Source organism: Tachyglossus aculeatus, chromosome X1 (genome assembly GCF_015852505.1).
Source record: "Tachyglossus aculeatus isolate mTacAcu1 chromosome X1, mTacAcu1.pri, whole genome shotgun sequence".
NCBI lineage: Eukaryota > Metazoa > Chordata > Mammalia > Monotremata > Tachyglossidae > Tachyglossus > Tachyglossus aculeatus.
The window spans coordinates 63,604,400-63,625,109 of NC_052101.1; the positions used below are offsets into that span (position 1 = coordinate 63,604,400).

Sequence of the window (20,710 nt, forward strand, 5' to 3'; positions counted from 1 at the left end):
GCTCTGCTTAGGTCGGAAGTCACCTTCGATGCAAGTAGTGCATCGCACAGCTGCCCATGTCCTCCAGTTGTCTGTTGAGAAGGACTCTGGCTAGAACGCCATGGCTTAGTGGATAGAGCATGGGCCTGGGAGTTAGAAGGACTGGTGTTCTAATTCCAGCTCAGCCACTAGTCTGCTGTGTGACCTCGGACAAGTCACTTCACTTCTCCATGCCTCAATTACCTCACCTGTAAAATGGGGATTAGGACTATGAGCCCCATGTTGGGTATGGGCTGTATCCAACCTGTTTAGCTTGTATCTACCCCAGTGCTGACCCTCTCAGGGTCAGTCACACCTGGAGAGTTTCCAGTACTCTACCAGTCTTGGCTATAGGAGGGAGAGTCAAGCAGAGGCATACTTATTCCATTCCTAGCTTGAACAGTGACTAGCAAGTGGAAGGCAATCTGCTACAAGTCAAAACTCACCTGTGCTGGGCAGCAGCGGCATGGGAGAGAGTCGAGGTGGAGGCTCAAGTTTACTGTGTGGAAGGAGGCAATGGTAGACCACTTCCGTATTTTTACCAAGAAAACTCTATGGATATACTACCAGCATGATTGTAGATGAAGGTGGGGTGTTCTGAGAGAAATGAGCCCCTGGAGTCATTATGGGTTGGAAATGACTCAGTAGCGTAAGACAAGACCCCAGTGTTTAGTACAGTGCCTGGAACATTGTAAGCACTTAACAAATGCCATTTAGAAAAAAGCAGAAAGACTTTCCTGTACTTTTGCCAGCTCTCAACCAACCTTATCTCCTTGAAAATGGTGGCATCTTTAATGTCTCACAGCATCTCCTTGGTATTCCCGTGTGTGGAGGGAAGGTTCCCACACATATTTCCCACTAGCTAGGAGGGCCCTAGCTAGTAGATTCCTGTAGAAATAGATGTGGGCACCTTTCTGTTTTTCACGACTTTGACTGCAGAATATACTTCCTTAACAATCACAACTCCATACTTAGGCCAACTTTCTAAAAGTCTAGAAGAGCTTTTTCCTCATGATGGAAGGCATATTCAGGAGTTCATTATTGTAGTCTCTCCACCTGCTAAAGGTTATCTCTTTGAAGAGGGTGGTTTCAGCTTTACTCTTCAGCAGTACCATGGTAATTGTTATGGAACCATAGAGCTTTGTTAGTGGTAAGTAAAGTCCTTAGATCGGTGGCAGTCAACATATTGCCTTAGCTTTGGCATCCCACCTTTGGTCATGCATGTTTAGTAGTTTGAGCTACGTATGCCGTTACAGAATTTTGTAGACCTCTACTTTGCTTTCAGCTGGAGGCTCTGCAAGGGATTGTTGATAATAATTTAAGTGCGTATTATGTTCCAGGCACTGTTCTAAGTACTGGGAGAGATACAAGGTAAACAGGTTGGAAACAGTCCATGTCCCACGTGAGGCTCATGGTCTTAATCCCCATTTTACAGATGAGGTGACTGAGGTAGAAGCAAAGTGACCTGACCAAGGTCACACAATAGACAAGTGGCAGAGCCAGGATTAGAACCCAGGTCCTTCTGACTTCCAGGCCCATGATCGATCCACTTAGCCACATTGCTTTTCTGCTACATTGATACATTTCCTGTTTGGCTTCAAGTAGGTTTCAGATCTCTGCATCATTGTTTTAATAATGGTATTTATGAAGTACTTATTATGAACTAAGCACTGTGGTAAAACCGAGCTTGATACAAGATAGTCATTTGGATACATTGTCCATCTCCCATTGGGACAGACTGAGAGAGAGAGAATGGGGAGATCTCTTACTCCCACTTTACAGATGAGGAAACTGAGGCACAGAGAGGTTCATTGACTTGCCTAACGTCACACAGCAAGCAAGTGGTATAATCAGGACCAGAACGCCTGTCTCCCGACTCCTAGGCCTGTCCTCTTTATGCTAGGCTTCCCATTTTTGTTTAACTAGTCTTTTTTAAATTTTCTTAGTAGTATTTGCTATGTCCTTACTATGTGGCAAGCATTGTACTAAGCACTGTGATAAGTATAAGACAGTCAGGACACAGCCTTGCCATGCCCACAATCTTGATGACTGCCCGATAGGAAATGACTCAGAGAAGTGCTCATTTGCTGTTCATATTAATACTTGTTTCAATATGAAACAAGTTTCCTTGTTTCCTTGTTCCTGGGTTTCCTTGTCCTATTAACATTCTCATTACATTGTCATTAAGCTCTAAGCAGGTATTTTTTCCCCCAGGAGTTTAATTAATCAACAACATTTATTAAGCACTTACTATGCGCAGAGCACTGTGCTAAGTGCTTGGGAGAGTATCTACCCCAGCGTTTAGAACAGTGCTTGGCGCTTGGCTAAGCACTTAACAAATACCATAATTATTAGTCATTATTTATTACAACAGAATTATCAGACACTTTCCCTGCCCAAAACAAGTTTACAGTCTAGAGGGAGAGACAGACATTCATATGAATGAATAAGTAATTTATAAATATATAATTTAGAGATACATACATAAGTGCTGTGGGGTTGGGGTGAATATCAGATGTCCAAAGGTGAATATCAAATGTCCAAAGGTCACAGATCCAAGGGCTTAGAAGACGCAGAAGGGAGAGGGAGCTGGGGGAAAGAGGGCTTAATTGGGACAAGCCTCTTGGAAGAGATGGGACCTTAATAATGCTTTGAAGGTGGAGAGAGTAGTGGTCTGGCATAGATGGAAGGGGAGGGAGTTCTGGGCGAGGGAGAGAATGTTGAAAAGGGGTTGGCGGTGAGATAGACAAGATCAGGGCATGCAACCCTTTAATGCATTGGTTATATTGTTAGCTAGAGTTAGGAGCATATGAGCTGCTGGTCATTCCAGCATTCGGTCCCCTGCATGGTTGCAGTAATCTACGTATCTTTCAAGCCCCACTGATAGATAATGATATAGTCTGAGAGACCATTATTTAGAACTTGGCTGCATCCACAATGTCTTTCTGTGCCTTGGAAGGTGGAAGATGATTTGAGTGATTGCTAGCTGACGTTTGGCACATTCACTGCATAAATGAGTTATTGCTATATAGATTTCCAGTCCCATGAGGTATCCTTATTTTTTTCCCATGTCTCATCATCACTGCCCACTCTTGAATTACAATTTCCCATGATTACAGTTTACTGCATCTGATATGGATTGTTCTTTATAGTCATTCAAGTATAGTTATATATATATATATATATATATATATATATATATATACACACAAATGCAGGTGCAGAGCAAAATAAAGTTGAATGCAAGATGTTTTTTAAACCTAAAACTAATGCAATGAAAGTGGCAGTCCTTTTAATGTGCATGAACTCTCATTGACTCCTTCTATTAAACCACTTAATTACTTTCATCTCTGAAGTTCAATGGGTGGTGTTTTCAGAAATGAGAGTATTGCTACTTACTAACAATTGAATGTCTTACGTCTAAATTTAAACTCAAAATTTTTAAGGGCTTTTGTGTCATTTAACTTTTTGAGTGATTATTGCTTACATGGCAAATGGATCTTTAAATTAGAAATAACCTCAATTATTTGCTCAAAATAAATACAGGGCTATCATTTTGCTGTGAAACAAAACCAACACTGAAAGTACTTATGCACTAGAGATTAAAACAGTATGTTCAGAGGAACAATGACAGTCCTCTAATGGTCTGTTCCTTGTGCAGTTTGGTTTCTGAAATTACCTAAATAAGATTCCATTCAGCCTTTACTTTAATAAATATTGGTGTTATTACTAGAAAGTCATTTTATATTTTTGCAACTCAATATGATGCTCTCATTCAAAGCTATATCATTTAGTTAGAGGGATGGCAAAGTCCTCTTCATGTCTACTCAGAGATCAGAGAATTATTAGAACTCTCAGTTGTTTGCTGGAGTAAAAATATTTTTGGAATTGAAGAATAATAAAAGTAGAAATTTATAAAACAATGGAATCCCACCATCAAGAGAAAACATTACTCCCTTGATCTCTCATAAGCAGTTACATAATGAATAGAAGGATAGGTTTTTGTAGATTACATTCCATTTAATAGACTTTGGAAAGTGACAAATTCATTTCATTTTGTAGTTCATTCAGCCCCTGCTTGAATTTCAGATGAAAGGTTTGATTTTCATTGAAAATGAAGGAAAAGATATTTCCATCTTTAAAACTTATTTTGTTTACAAGCATGAGTGGCATTCACTTAGTCTAAACTCTGAAACTTCCCAGATAATTTTTCCCATATGAGATATAGCAATTATAAAACTGCATGGACAGCATTAGAATAATTTTAAAACTCAGAGCTTTTGAATCAATCAAATCAGTGCAATTAATGGAACAAATTAATCTGTTCCTCCAACTTGGTCAGTTTAGGGAATTATCCCTGGACAATGATAGTAGTTCCTCTCCAAATTTTGAATGGTAATATTAGTAATTATGGCGCTTAAGACCTTACTATGTGTGTCAAACACTGTTCTAAGCACTGGGGTAAATACAAGTTAATCAAGTTGGACACAGTCCCTGCCCCACATAGGGCTCACAGTCTAAGTAGGAGGGTGTAGGAAGGATTGAATCCCCATTTTTACAGATGGGGTAACTGTTCAGGGTTCGGAGAAGTGAAGTGATTGCCCAAGATTACACAGTGGACATGTGACAGAGCCAGGATTAGAAACCCAGGAACTCTGACTCTCAAGCCCATGTTCTTTCCATTAGGCCATGCTGCTTCTCAGAGAGAATGAGATCTTTGAGAGCAAAGACCAAGAAGGTATGTCTTTGATCTTATTCCTAAACCTGCTGTTGATTTCCACTCCATGACTTCTGACAACTGAATTTATTGCTAAAAGTTTATTTTCCCTCACCCATCAATGTGGAAAATCTTTGGGGAGGAGGGGAGAACACTTTTTTACATACTGGATAGTTAAGCATATGCATTCTTTACAAGAAGAAGAAAATACCAAGGGTTCAAAAGAGGTTGAGATAAATTGATGAATGAGTTATGGTTTACTAGAGAGAACATTCAGGCTTTTAAAGGGAAAATTGGGGATGTTAGATGAATATGAATTTTGCTTTTTACTCCTCAGACACCCCTTCCCACCCTCCCCAAAATAGATTTCACCCTCATTAGCAATGGAAGCTGTCAGATCTACTTAAATCTTCAGCCAGCCTGCAGCTTTGGCACTTTGCATCCGGTAGCTCATTAAGTCTTCAACCTCCTTTTCATTTGCATCTAGGCACCTGTTGAATGTAGTAGGAAGCCAGTGTGAGTCTATGGGTGCATATATTTTTCTCCCTAAGAAAACAGTGTTTCTACCACTGCAGGGAAGGGACACAGTGAACAAAGAAGAACAAAGAAGCTATTGGAATGAGGAGGGAATGTGTAACTTTGGGCAAGTCACTTAACCTCTCTAGGCTCAGTTTCTTCATCTGTAAAATGGGCATAAAAACTGCTCTCTCTGCCTCTTAGGTCATAAGCCCCATGTGGGTCAGCAACATTGTCCAGTGTGATTATCTACCTTGGCACTTAGTACATAGTAAGCACTTAATAAGTACCATTATTATTATAATATCCAGACTGATTGAACAGTGCATTGCACATAGTAAGCGCTTAACAAATACCATCATTATTATTCAACAAGAATCCTATATGTAAATTCTATTGTAAAATGGGAAATAAGGGAGAGAGAATATGAACGTAAATATGTGGATGGTTGGGGGATTCAGAGTGAAAATTATATTTGAGGTTAAACTTTGACCTTGACAATAGCCTCTAATGACATAGCGGGCACTCATTTAACAAGAATCATTTTGATAATGAGAATTTCAGTTAATGGTATTTCTCTCCCAAGTTCCTTTTTTCTCTCCATATAGGAGGGAAGAGGATTTCCTAAAGGATACATTAAAGAGGGAGTTCCCTTACCTACTCATTATCTACAGTCCATTGTTTAGGTATAAAGACCAAGGGCTAGAGCTTACAGGAAATATCAAAATCATATATCATTTCTGAAGGAAAAGTATGGAACCATAAGTAGGAAAGATCAAGATCAGTTTCCCAGACACAAATTTTGTGTAATGACTTCCTTTTTTCTTACAATTGCAGAAATGGCCAGATCTTGGTTCAGTCCACTAATGATTGTGATTATGAGGGTTTTATAGTAACCTTCTCCATTAAATGATCTCAGGTCAGAGCCAGCTTAGCATTTGACTTCACAAACTGGAGCAAGGATCAGACAAGAATGAATGCTAATAGGAGACAGAAAAATGTTTCAAAAAGAAAAGTACACATATCTTGAATGCAAGACACATTCAGAGGATGTTTTCCTTTTTCATATATTGGGTAAACCCTTTACATAGGAATTTGCTACAGCGCTATACTAAGATGTTAACTTTCTTGTGGTAATAATATTATTTATCTTCTTTTTTCATGGCACTAGCTAAGCACTCACTATGTGTCAAGCACTGTTCTAAGTGCTGGGGTAGATAGAAGTCAGTCAGGTGGGACACAGTCGCTGTCCCACATGGGGCTCACAGGCCAAGCAAGAGGGAGGACAGGTATTCAATCCCCATTTTACAGATGAGGCAAATGAGGCACTGAGAAGTCAAGTGAATTACCAAGGTCACATAGCAGAGAGTTGATGGACCTGGGATTAAGACCTAAGTCCCCTGACTCCCAGGCCTGTGCGCCTTCCACTCGGACATGCTACTCATCAATCATATTTCTTGAACACTTACTGTGTGTAGAGCACTGTATTAAGTGCTTGGGAGAGTACATTATAACAATATAGCAGAGTTGTTAGACACATACCCTGCCCACAACAAGCTAACAGTCTAGAGAGGGAGGGAGACATCAATATAAATAAACACAATTAGGGATATGTACATAAATGCTCTTGTTCACCCCACACATCCAATCCATCACTAAAACCTGCCGGTCTCACCTCCACAACATTACCAAGATCCACCCTTTCCTCTCCATCCAAATCACTACCTTGCTGGTTCAATCTCTCATCCTATCCCGACTGGATTACTGCATCAGCCTCCTCTCTGATCTCCCATCCTCCTGTCTCTCCTGGCTTCAGTCTATACTTCACTCTGCTGCCCAGATCATCTTTGTGCAGAAATGCTCTGGGCACGTTACTCCCCTCCTCAAAAATCTCCAGTGGCTGCCTGTCAACCTATGCATCAAGCAAAAACTCCTCACTCTCGGCTTCAAGGCTCTCCATCACCTTGCCCCCTCCTACCTCACCTCCCTTCTCTCCTTATCCAGCCCAGCCCTCACCCTCCGCTCCTCTGCCGCTAACTTCCTCACTGTACCTCATTCTCGCCTGTCCCGCCATCAACCACCGGCCCACATCCTTCCCCTGGCCTGGAATGCCCTCTCTCCACACATCTGCCAAGCTAGCTCTCTTCCTCCCTTCAAAGCCCCACTGAGAGCTCACCTCCTCCAGGAGGCCTTCTCAGACTGAGCCCCCTTTTTCCTTTCCTCCTCCCCATCCCCCCCCTCCCCACAGCACTTGAATATATATTTGTACAGATTTATTACTCTATTTTACTTGTACATATTTACTATTCTATTTATTTTGTTAATGATGTGCATATAGCTTTAATTCTATTAGTTCTGATGATTTTGACACCTGTCTACATGTTTTGTTTTGTTGTCTGTCTCCCCCTTCTAGAGTGTGAGCCCATTGTTAGGTAGGGACCGTCTCTATATGTTGCCAACTTGTAATTTCCAAGCGCTTAGTACAGTGCTCAGCACACAGTAAGTGCTCAATAAATACGATTGAATAAGTGCTGTGGGGCTGAGGGAGAGGTAGATAAAGGAGCAAATCCAAGTGAAAGGGCAACGCACAAGAAAGTGGGAGAAGAGGAAATGAAGGCTTAGTCAGAGAAGGTCTTTGAAGGAGATGTGCCTTCCAAAAGGCTTTGAAGGTGGGGAGAATAATTTTATGTCAGATATGAGGAGGGAGGATGTTCCAGTCCAGTGGCAGCTTTAGGTGGGGGGTCGGCAGCAAACTAGATGAGAGTGAATTTCTGTGAGTAGGTTGGTATTAGAGGAGCGAAGTATGTGGGCTGTGCTGAAGTAGGAGAGTAGCGAGGTGAGGTAAGAGGGGGCACGGTGATTGAGTGCTTTAAATCCAATGGAAAGGAGATTTGGTTTGATGCAAAGGTGGATGGGTAACCATTGGAGGTTCTTGAGGCATGGGGAAACATGGACTAATGTTTTTGTAGAAAAGTGATCTAGGCAGCAGAGTGAAGTATGGATTGGAGTGGGGAGAGACAGGAGGCAGGGAGTGCAGCAAGGAGGCTGATACAGTAATCAAGGCGGAAGAGGGTAAGTGCTTGTTGTGAAGGTTGAACTGATAGGATGTAGTGACAGATTGAATATATGGGTTGAATGAGAGAGATGTCAAGGACAACACCAAGGTTGTGGGCTTGTGAGACAGGAAGGATGGTGGTGCTGTCTATAATGATGGGAAAATCAGGAGGAGGACAGGGTTTGGGTGGGAAGATAAGGAGTTATGTTTTGGACATGCTAAGTTTGAGGTGTAGGTGGGACATCCAAGTAGGGATGATGTGAAGGCAGGAGGAAATTGGAGACTGCAGAGAAGGAGAGAGATCAGGGCTGGAGATGTAGATTTGTGAATCATCTGCATAGAGATGGGAGTTGAAGCCATGTGAGTGAATGAGTTCTCCAAGGGAGTGGGTATAGAAGGAGAATAGAAGGGGACCCAGAACTGAAAAATACTTTTCATAAACTGCAATGTTAGATTACATTTCCAGGATCGGCATGCTTTTGAGCAGGAAGGAAAACCATACTTGAGCAAACCTCGGTGCTTTATTTGTTAACGTTGACCTTGTACCATAAGTGATAGTAACTCATGTTTTAATTTTTCATTTGATTCTAGGTCATCCTCCACCTTTGCTTCTTACCCCGTTTGCAGTACTGCTTAGTGTCAACCACTAGCTTTTAATGCTTTGTGTCTCAGTGAAGTTTGCGCACTCATGTCTTATCTAAGGTCACCTGTGCTACTTATCCTGGGGGACTTTAATCTCCATTTGGAGGTGACCTGTGCACTCTCTCACCAAAGAATTCACTGTATGTTATGCTTCACTTCAGCTTACTCAGCATGCTATGTCCCCACAGGAAAGACTGCACTTCTTATTTAGTTAACTCCTGAGGTCTCATTATCAAGGTCTGAGGTCATTCTCCATGACTTCAGTAGGTTTCTCTTTGAGGACTATTTCTTCACAAGTAACTCAGATGTGAGATAGTTCATTACTTTTAGTCTGAAAAGAGAAAAAAAGAGAAACAAGAGCATCTGTCAAGAAGTACTTGATTAAAACAATGCAGCAGGAGCTGAATTTTTAAACCCTTTAGTAACTGCACTATGTAATGTACCAGGCACAAAGATATTATAAAACTATGCTCAAAGGCTTTAATCATTTGTATCTTTGTGAGGTTCTTCAAAGAGTCCTGTTTGGCTTGGACTTGTAGGGAATCTGTGGTTTGTTATAATGGCATTTTTGATTTGGGATTTTAAAATTGAAATGTTTGGTATGTTAGCCATTTCCATTTTTATTTTGATGATTAATGATTTGGGGGCCGAACATGCTTGCTTTACAAGGAAATTGTTTTTAGGGACCAATGAGGAATGTTTTGATGAATCAGTAGCATAAGCATAAGTGGGTTTGAGAGTGGAAGGAAATACCTTCCGGCCCCCTCAGCATTTAGATTATGAGGGCAAGGGCATTCACTTGGATCCCACAGCTTTTGTGGAGAAAGTGCTGGTCCCCACTGACCTCAGGTCTCTGCTGAGGGCCTACACACAGGAACATCTGGATTCAAATAAAGCTTGAGGGTCACAGCGAGGGAGTTGGAAACACGGTAAACTGAGTCCTTCTTGATAGGTTTTCACCACCACCTAATCCACTTGACTGAACCTGCCTATTCCAGATTGGTGCTGTGATGAGGGGAGGGGGCAGGAAAGGGTGACGGGGGCTCTGCTGACTGACCTCCTCCAGCTCTTCCTTTTCCTGTTGCTACTTCTGTGGTTTTTTTATTCTGTGGTTGCTATAATGGTTCCTCCCCTTTGCTGGTGGCTTTGTATAACACTAGAGTGAACATCAGTTTTATCAAAAAAACATGGCGAAGTTGATTAACTACAGCACTGGCAATGGCAGTAACAGTGGTGACTAATGAGGAGGTTGAGTACAACTGTAACACAATAGTGGTGATGGAATCTCCTGTCATTAACAATAGATGAACAGTGAGGGATCAGAACCAAGGATCTGCAGGGGAAAATTGGTTATAGTGTTTGTACCTTACATAGCACCACTCATGGGCTCTCTTTCCTGCCTGGCATGTTCCTGTTGGGGTCTATAACACAACGAGCCAATAGGCAGGTAAGAATGAAACATCCTGTGATGTGCATGTACAGTCTTTGCCCACTTTAGCTAGCTACAATCAAAAGTGGGACTAGAACAACCACATTTACTGATATTCAGATTGTTGCTCTTTCCACTGGACCAACAGTGGGGATTCATACTGGTAACAGTGGAAGAGGAGGTGGAAGAGGACACAAGAGGGATGAGGAGAAGGGAGAAGGGAGGGGAAGTGTGGTGAAGTGGATAGAACACAGGCTTGGGAGTCAAAAGGACCTGGGTTCTTATCCAGGCTCCCCACGTGTCTGCTATGTGAACTTGGACAAGTCACTTAACTTCTCTGTGCTTCAGTGACTCACCTGCAAAATGGGGGTAAAGACTGTGAGCCTCTTAGGGGACATGAACTGTGTCCAACCTAATTAGCTAGTGTCTATCCCAGTGCTTAGTATAGTTCCTGTCACATAGTAAGCACTTAACAAACACCATTGGGGAGAAAAAAAGAGGAGGAAGAAGAAAGGAACATAGTGGTTGGGGCAAAAAGGAAATGGCAGGGATCAGCAAAACAGCTTGGACTGGGCCCTGATCAGTAGAAGGATGAGAATGAGGATCAGTATCAATATCTACAGTATGTGTATTGAATACCTGCTGTGTGCAGAACTCCGTAGTAAGAACTGGAAGTAAGTACCTTGAGGGCAGGAAATGTGTCTACCAACTCCATTACAGTGTACTCTCCCAAGCACATAATACAGTGCTCTGCATGCAGTAAGTGAATGAAAATAATAACGATAATAATAATGGTATTTGTTAAGCACTTACTATGTGCCAAGTACTGTACTAAGTGCTGGGGTAGATACAAGATATTCAGGTTGGGCATAGTCCCTGTCCCACACATGGGGCTCACAGTCTAAATAGAGGGAGTAGGATTTAACCCTCATTTTACAGATGCAGAAACTGAGGCACAGAAATTGTGACTTGCCATGGTCACACAGCAGACAAGTGTGAGAGTTGTGATTAGAACTCAGGCCCTCTGACTCTCAGGCCTGCGCTTTTTCCATTAGGCCATGCTGCTTCCCTAATAAATCAATATAATTTATTAATTGATTGGAAGTATATATACAAGTAAAAAATGTGATGTGCTTATGAAGTTAGTAGTCAAATGCAAGGGGCAGTGGGTTGGAGACTAATGCATTGACAAATATACCACAGTTAAGAGTGAGAAAATAGATATAAATAATAGACCAGTGATTCAATCAATAGGGTTAAGTAAATGAACCTCGGCGGTGACTGAGGTAGCATGACTTGGAAGATAGACGGAGTAATCAGGGAATGCTTCCCGAAGGAAGTGACTTTTGACAAGGGCTTTAAAAGAGTGGAGGGACATGGTCTGACTGGGACTTATACTTTTACTGAATGCTCCCAAGAGCATAGCATCATTCTCATGTATGCAGTATTCACTCAATAAATGCTGATGGTGAAAGGGGATTGCTCCAGAAAAGGGAAAGGCGTGAACAGTGATTTGGAGGTGAAAGAGTCAAGAGTGAGGCTCAGTTCAGAGTTTAGTGAGGAAGAGGCAAACAGCATGAGCTGAGGTGTAAAGGGAAAAGCAATTAGGTGACAAATAGTATGAAGGGAGTTTGATGGGAGACATCAATTTAGGGGGAGGGATAGTAATGCCACCAGAAACAGGAGTGAGAGCAGAGAGAGAAAAGAGAGGGTTGGGAGGGAGTTTATGTACCTGCAGCGATTGGCTGTATCATTAGGGCCGGGCAGATATATGCTGAGATAAAAACACCCAAAAATACTGTTGTAGTTCCAAGGTGGCTTTAATTTAGAGTGTTTCAGTATATACATTGTGATACCATAGATAGATGGTATTGATTAATATGTACCAGTATTGATAAAAAGTCCTGAAAATTAGTGTTTGCATCTCCTATCAATGCCTAGAGAAGACTGCATCTCCAGTAACATCAATGTTTTTTTTTGGACTGTTTCTTCTGTTTTGGGCACTATTGATTCTGCAGTTGAACTAGCAGGCACCCTATGTGTTCTGCTTTTTTTTGACATTTGCATCCTGCTTCCAGTATCAGTTATCAGAAAGCACAGTGTGAATTTCTTGACTACTCTGACAATACTTAGCATAAATGGTTCTCCCTGCTGCTGTGTGTTCTTTGTGTTGTCATATTTCTTCTCTAGTGTATAGTAATGAATGACTAAGAACCACCCAAGAGTATAGTCAATCAATAACTGGTGAGGGTGTATGAAAGTTTAATCAGTTGGTCAGAATTCCAAAACTTTTACTTGTTCATATCTTTGCTAGGGTCTGTGAAGATCAAAAAATGGTAAGGAAGGTCAATCACTATGGTCTTTCTTGTAGTACAGTAGAGAACACTGGATTTATTAAAACATCACTTTGCTCTTTGTTCATGAGCTCAAAATGCAGTGATCTGAGTAAATTTGGAATGTCCATCGTACTGGAAAATGGTATTTTTAAGTTCTATGAGGGCTTCATACTTTTACTGGTCAGTGGAAGTCAGGGTAGACTTTCCCAGGAAATCATGCATGGTTTTAATCTTTGCTTTCCCTCCTCTTTCTGTTATAGCAATTAAATGGTAAGAGGTTGGCAGCCTGTGACTCTTGAGCCATATCTGACTTTTCTTGAGGTCAAACCTGACTCTTGAGCAAGATCTTGGGTGAAGGGCATCCCCTCTGAGTACCCTACAATGTGTAGTGTTCCTTCCATACATGGCATCATCCCCTGTAACTTACCTAAAAGCTAAGGCAGACAGTACAGAACTGCTGGGCTCTGTCTAGGTCATCTCAACAAGGGGCAAGGGAGTGAGGGGAATCAAGAACAACCAACCTTCCTAGAACCCTCTGCTGGGTGGGGTGGGTGGGCAGCAACCCCCAGAAGGCTACAGAACCAGACCCTTTCCCCAGGACTTGCCATAGGTGAGCTCTGGGAAACCAGTGGGTAGTCTTGGGTAGATCCAGACTCACATTGCTTGGACTGTCTGTGATGTTTCCAGGGGGTCCTTAGCCCTACATCCTGGCCAAAAGAGCCTCCAGAGTCACTTTAGGGGCACCCAGATCCTGTTTGGCCTCTGCTGGCTTTAGGGACCTGATCAGGGTTCCCCAAGTCCATGTACCCCAATCGCTGCCACGACCATATACCTGAACCCCAGTCATCTCCCTTATGTCTTAGGGGTCATAGGTGTCCCGCCTATCTCCCTACCCCCACCAGGGGCTGGCGGCAGGAAGCTCAGGGATAAAGTGCTCCCTCCCCCTCCCACGGATCTCCAGGTTCACGTGTCTCCTTGGCTTCTGGGAATTTCTCCTCCTGTCCCTACCACAGGCAGACACCAAAATCTGAGATCTTAAAGATATTTAATAGTTTCTAAGCAAAGTAACAATGAAAATAAATCCAGTTCAAACTGCCTTTCCCTGGACCTAACACTCATTTCCCACCACCCCAGTTGTGCCCCCCCACCCCCACCCCCCGCCAACCAAATCTTTCCTCGTAGGCATCCCGGGGCTCAGTTTCTCTGGTCCTTCCCCTTTTTCTCTCAACCCACTCTCAGTGCCATACACTCCTTCTGTCTCACAGGTATTCTTGGTATTCTCATGGTGAATCAGAACAGCAGCAGCCCAGAAAGAAGCAGAATAGTCCCAGTAGGAGCAGGAAAGAACAAATGAGTCCCTGCCAATACCACTACCAGAGTCAGATGAAGACTTGATTAAGGGAAGACAAAGGGAGAGTCTGACTTTCCCAGATACATATACACCTCCAGCCCCACAAAATTAAAGCTCACCAGCCAAGATCCACTGGTGATCCTAATTTGGGTAAGGCAGGCACCTTTTCTGATTTCCTTCCTCATTTGGAATAAGCTGTACATTCCTGAGGAAGATTTCTCACATTCTTAGTGGGCTACCAAATGGTGTTTCTGCCTTTATAGCAACAGAGCCAAACAATGGTCCGGACTACCTTTTTTGTTCCCCACCATTCACAGATTATGATCAGAAGTTGCTTTTCGGGTAATAGTGATGAATTACTCTAAACCATCCACGGTGGTCTCGGTCTCTGTCTCTGTCTCTCTCTGTCTCTGTCTCTGTCTCTCTCTCTCACACACACACACACACACACACACTCCCCCCCACCCCCTCCCTCCTTCCCTCCCTCCTTGCACTCCATGGCCAATCACAAGCAGGCCAAGATGGCTGGCCTGGATTAGTGGTACAGCTTATGGCCACAGAACAAAATATCTCTGTAAACTATCCTCAACAGCCAACTCTGCTATGCCCTCATCTGGTGTATATGCCAGGAGGAGATGTGTTTTCAATAAGGCTTTGAAGGGAGGGAGAGTAATAATCTGTCAGATATGAGGAGGTAGGGCATTTCAGGCCAGAGGCAGGATGTGGTTGAGAGGTCGCTGGCGAGATAGATGGGATTGAATATGTAATTAATATGTTCCGAGGAGCTCACAGTCTGCTTTCAATGCACCAGTATGATCTCCCATCTGGCTGATCTTAAATCTGTGAGCAACATGTCCCAAATTCTCCCCCTACAATTTGCTCCATCAGTCAGTACTCAGAAATGTCACAGTAAGGCAAGTTCCCCAAGGTGGTAAGTTGTTGAAGGGATCTGAGAAATGTACAGGACATGTTTTCAATTTGCATTTTGGTTAGAACATGATTAGGAAATTAGGGCATGTTATTCTGACATTGGGAGCCTGTTTGGGCTTGGTGTGCCATTTTTTCAAAGAAACTGCGCATGCATGTGACATCAGAATAGTATCAGAATAGCATGAGTTTTCCTTAATGAGAAGTTTCCCAAGGATTTAGAACTCAAACTAAGAACTGGATATACACTACTACTTAGTATATTAGGATGGCAAGCTGTCAGCAAATTCATGGATAGTAAGTGAAAATGACCTAAAATGAGCTGTTGGAAAGAAAAGCCCATAAAAAGATTTCAGTGGCCATTAGTACAGTACTGAGGTGGTAGCAAGAGGATTTACATTTGCTCTGTTGCATGGCTTAGCTACTTCCCTGTGCAGAGATCCCCGCTGCCTGTTTTTTGTTTATTTTTTCTTAATGTTATTTGGTAAGTGCTTATTATGTGCCAGGCACTGTTCTAAGTGCTGGAGTAGACACAAGCTAATCAGGTTAGACACAGTTTCTGTTCCACATGGGGCTCATAGTCTTAACCCCCATTTTCCAGATGAGGTAACTGAGACACAGAGAAGTGAAGTAACTTACACAGCAGATGTGGCAGAGCCGAGAATAGAATCCAGGCCCTCTGACTCCCCATTCCATGGGCAGTAGTGGAAAACTGACAGCTCCATTTCCTGGCAAGGCAGAGGAAGGAGCTCACATTTCACCTGGCCCATAAGTTGTGGCAGCAGAGCCATCCCCAGAACTGGAGCCATGTTCATTCATTCATTCATTCAATCGTATTTATTGAGCACTTACTGTGTGCAGAGCACTGTACTAAGCATTTGGGAAGTATTGCCACTCCCCTCCCCAGCTTGGATCAATTCACCTGTTGCAGAACAGGTGAGCCATTTGCTGTGAGCTCATTAGATTTACCCAGCTAGGGTCGGGTGCCCCATCTTCTCCTACCCTGCAAGGTCTTGCCACATCTTCATTTTTACAATGATGTTCCTTTCTGGCTGAGGGATGGAGAGTGCAAGAGCATAGAAGCGGGGAAAGATGGGCTATGAGATATAGGTGAGAGGTGAAATCCTTAATAATTATGCTTCTTTTCTCAGTTTCTCCCATTTCTCCTCTCCCCCATTATTTTTTTCCCTTTCTTTCCTTCTATCCCATTCCCTCCTTCCCTTTTTCTGCTCCCATCCCATCTCCTCTTCCCTCCCCCTTTTCCCCTTTCTCCTTTGCCCCCTTTCCTGTTATTTCCCCACTTCTTCACTCCCTGCTTAATAACTCTTCCTCCTGCCCCTGGATCAGTTTGCCAGGAGGAGAGAGGCCGAGGTACTGTCACTTGAGAGCTCTAGAGACAGACAGACAGACAAAGGAGGGGAGTAGAGAGCTATGGGTTTGTTTGGTTTTTAGCAATTTCTAGTTGTTCTCAACACCTCTCCCTCTTCCTTTCCCCCCATGCCTGGGTTTTCATGTTGTATCCCTATTTGCTGGACACTCTGCATTGCCTAGTTATGGGCCTTATAGGTACCACAATTGATGAGAAGTAGCATGGTCTAGTGGATAGAGCATGGGTTTGGGAGTCAGAAGGACCTGGGTTGTAATCCCAGCTTTGCCACTTGTCAGCTGTGTGACCTTGGGTAAGTCACTTAACTTCTCTGTGCCTCAGTATCTCATCTGTAAAATGGGGATTAAGACTGTGAGCCCATGTGGGACAGGGACTGTGTCCTACCTGATTAGCTTATATCTACCTACCCCAGTGCTTAGAACAATGCCTGATACGTAGTAAACACTTAAAATATACTACTATTATTATTATGCCAAATTACCATCTTCTGTTTTATAAACCTATATCAATTAAAAAAAATTGGTTCAAAGTCAGCTATTTCATACGCTTTGTAAAAAATAATTCCCAGAAGTTGGCAAGCCCGTACTGTACTCAAGTTTTGACCTTTCCTGTCAGTGGGACTAGAAATAGCTAACCAATCTGATTCTCAAATTTGTTCTGGCAAATGATAACTTGAGTGACAATGTGAGACTTCTGTTTGGTTTCTTACCAGACCAGATCCTTTCAGAGATCATCATGCCAACAAATAGTTTGGAGTGTGTTTTAACTTTTTCAGACCACAAGATGTCATTTAATAAGTTACCTTCCCTTTTCTTCCTTCAGTGTTGCAAATCACATAGGCATTTTCAGCACATTTGAAACTGAATTAAGCGTGAGGATTGAACTGCTTAGCGGTATCTTGTTCTTTCACCATAAAATTACTTAGTCACATTATCCTTGCCAACGTTTATATGAGTACAGTGTATAACTATACAGCTGTAAAATCTAGTAAAAAAGAACCCCTTAACAATTGAAGGATGCTATATGTCTATTATTATTCATATTGTTATTCACTATAATTATTTAGGGATGACTAAAGAACAGAATGTTGCGAACAGTTCTTAGCTCAATCATCGATAGTGTCTTATCTATGCCTTGTTTATTCATCTATTAAATGGAGATTAAATATAGGCATTCCTGCCAGAATATGATTTTTACAGTATGAGTTTGGTAAAAGAATACAACAGAAGAATAGAGAAATATAGTCACCATAATTCAGATGAGAATTTTTTATAACACGATGTAGGGGGATGCTGGTTTCAAGCAAGTTGATAGGATAGTGTGGTGTCACTGTTCATTAGCATTGTTTAGATAAATTATTTACATTCACTGTTTACTGGAAATTAATTTTAATCAGTTACCCACTTTGCTTCTCCCCATTTTTTAGGCACTACTAACCACTAAATGTCAGAGAAATGAGTGATGTACAATAGTTTACATCTAGTTTTAGTCTTATACACTTGGCGTTTTCATTTTCCATAACCCTCTTACATTTCACCCATTGTGATTGAAGCCATGTACTTTTTATATTGTTTTTGAATCATCTTCTCCCAAATTCCTTATTTCCCATTGAAATAATTGTTGACATAATACAACTTCCACATAAAATGGGGTTTTTCAGGAATACAACTACTGTGATGCTGTGAGGATCAACTGGATAATTTGATGTGTTAATGTATGTAATTTGATGTGTTGATGTGGTAATGTCCCCACTCCAGTCCATGCTTCACTCTGCAGCCCACATCATCTTTCTAAAAAAAAGTTCAGTTTGTTTCCCCACTCCTCAAGAATCTCCAGTGGTTGCCTATCCACCTCTGCATCAAACAGAAACTCCTGAGCATTGGCTTTAATTCCCTTGATGAGCTCTCCCTCTCCAACCTTACCTCCTACTACAGCCCAGTTTCAATTTCCTTCTGTGTTGCCCTTTATTCATCCCTCCTCCTAGCCCTAGAGCACTTAGGTACATATCTGTAATGTATTACAAGAGAAGCAGTGTAGCTCAGTGGAAAAGTGCCTGGGCTTCGGAGTCAGAGGTAATGGGTTCAAATCCCAGCTCTGCCACTTGTCAGCTGTGTGACTTTGGGCAAGTCACCTCACTTCTCTGGGCCTCAGTTCCTTCATCTGTAAAATGGGGATTAAGACTGTGAACCCCCCGGGACAACCTGATCACCGTGTAACCTCCCCAGCACTTAGAACAGTGCTTTGCACATAGTAAGCGCTTAACAAATGCCATTATTATTATTATTTATTTATAGTAATGTGTGTCTCATGCTCTAGACTGTTAGCTAGTTTAAACTGTAACAAGTTTACCAACTCTGTTGTACTTGCCCAAGTGTTCAGTATAGTGCTCTGTGAACAGTAAACTCTCAAATACCATTTATTGATCAATTAAATGCTTTGGAAAAATTATTACCTTATCAGTTCAGTGTACAAAGAGAGCACTACTTGGTTGCAAGAAGTGTAAGATACTGAAATGGACAGCCAAGTAAGGTTGAGGAATATCCTTGGATATTTTTAAGAACAGGGTAAACAAATGTGTTTTTATCCACAAGATTTCTAAATGCAGTGCTTTGATGGAGTGCTATGAACAAGGATCCACTTGGATATTGTCTTCGTTTTTGAAAAAAATGATTCAAAAAACTTCACAGTGTTATTGTAAGACATGTGATGCCTCAGTTATCACTCACCAGAATAGATAATGTAAAACCATTAAACTTGGTCATAATCCTTACTACAAAAATTGATTGCTTTTGGATTGCTTTAGAAGCTGGGATTAACTTTATCTTGAGTGTCAACTTCCATAATGAATATTATTTTTATAAAATACCCTTGTGAGAAAGATTGCAAGCAACAAGAATAGCCCTTTGGAATAGCCATTCTTTCCCAGAGCAGATCCTCACATTGTAAATGAGGGACAGAATAAGAAACCAATTTCTAAAACATTTCAAATGAGTGAAGTTATGTTATTTGGCAGATTAATTCAGAAGGAGAGAAATTCTGATTAGTTTCTTCATGCTACATTCATTCCTCCCAGGTGTTTTACTTGCTATTTAAAACAATTTTTGCTTCTCCCTTGATAGGCATTTCAAATTGGCCACAGATAATAGTGATTACAATAATAAATATGGTATTTAAGTGCTATGTGCTGAGCACTGTGCTAAGCACTGGGATAGATGAAGTACAATCAAATCAGACATAGTACCTGTCCTGCAGGAGCTCACAATCTGAGAAGGAGGGAGAACAGGTACTGAACCCCCATTTTACAGTTGAGGAAACTGAGACACAGAGAAGTGACTTGCTCAAGGTTACACATCAGGTAAATGGCAGTGCTGGGATTAGAATGCAAGTCTCCTGATTCCTAGTCCTGTGTTCTTTTCATTAGGCCATGCTGCTTCTCATGTCCTGCACAAGTATGGCTTCTTGAAATTTGCATTTATTAGCCTATAAATGGTCGTCTTTGAAAATACACCAAATCCTGTCAGTTCCTCCCCAACACTTCTAGAATTCACACCATCCTCTTCATCTGAAAGGCCACCACACTGGGTTAGGCACATGTCGTATCCTGCCCTGGCCACTGTATCAGCCTCCCTCACTGACCTCCCTGTTAGCTCCCTGTTAGTTTGTCTACATAATACTTTGCTCTGTGGCCCAGATTATTTTCCTCAAACCTTAACTGATTGACTAACTCTCTCTATATAATAATACTATCCCCCTTCTAGACTGTGAGCCCATTGTTGGGTAGGGACCATCTCTATATGTTGCCAACTTGTACTTCCCAAGCGCTTAGTACAGTTCTCTGCACACAGTAAGCACTCAATAAATAAGATTGAATGAATGAATGAATACTAATAATAATTATGATATTTGCTAAGCGCTTAGTGAATGCCAAGCACTGTTCTAAGCGCTAGGTTTGATACAAGGTAATCAAGTTGTCTCACATGGGGCTCACAATCTTAATCCCCATTTTACAGATGAGGTAATTGAGGCACAGAGAAGTTAAGTGGTTTACCCAAGGTCACAAAGCAGACAAGTGGCGGAGCTGGGATTAGAACCCACATCCTCTGACTCCCAAGCCCAGGCTCTTGCCACTAAGCCATGCTGCTTCTCGTGGCTTCTTTTGCTATATCAAGCAGAAGCTTCTGACCATCAGCTTTAAGGTATTCAGTCCGTTCTCCCCTTCCTACTTATCCACTCTTTCACTGTGCCACATTCTTGTCTCCCCATCTCCGATCTCTTGCTCACATTCTTCCTCCTGCCTGGAACTCCCTCCCCTTTCATATCTGCCAGACCATA

General features: G+C 42.0%; 1 protein-coding gene and 1 non-coding gene across 2 annotated transcripts in view; both read left to right on the forward strand.

The window, feature by feature from the left end:
* Positions 1-20,710, forward strand: part of TAFA4 (TAFA chemokine like family member 4) — a 179,709-nt gene that overhangs the window by 127,383 nt on the left and 31,616 nt on the right. The gene's annotated exons all lie outside the window — the stretch shown is intronic.
* LOC119920603 lies at positions 313-454 on the forward strand. Its single transcript, XR_005448333.1, has one exon. It is a non-coding gene; the product is annotated as a small nucleolar RNA SNORA7 (small nucleolar RNA).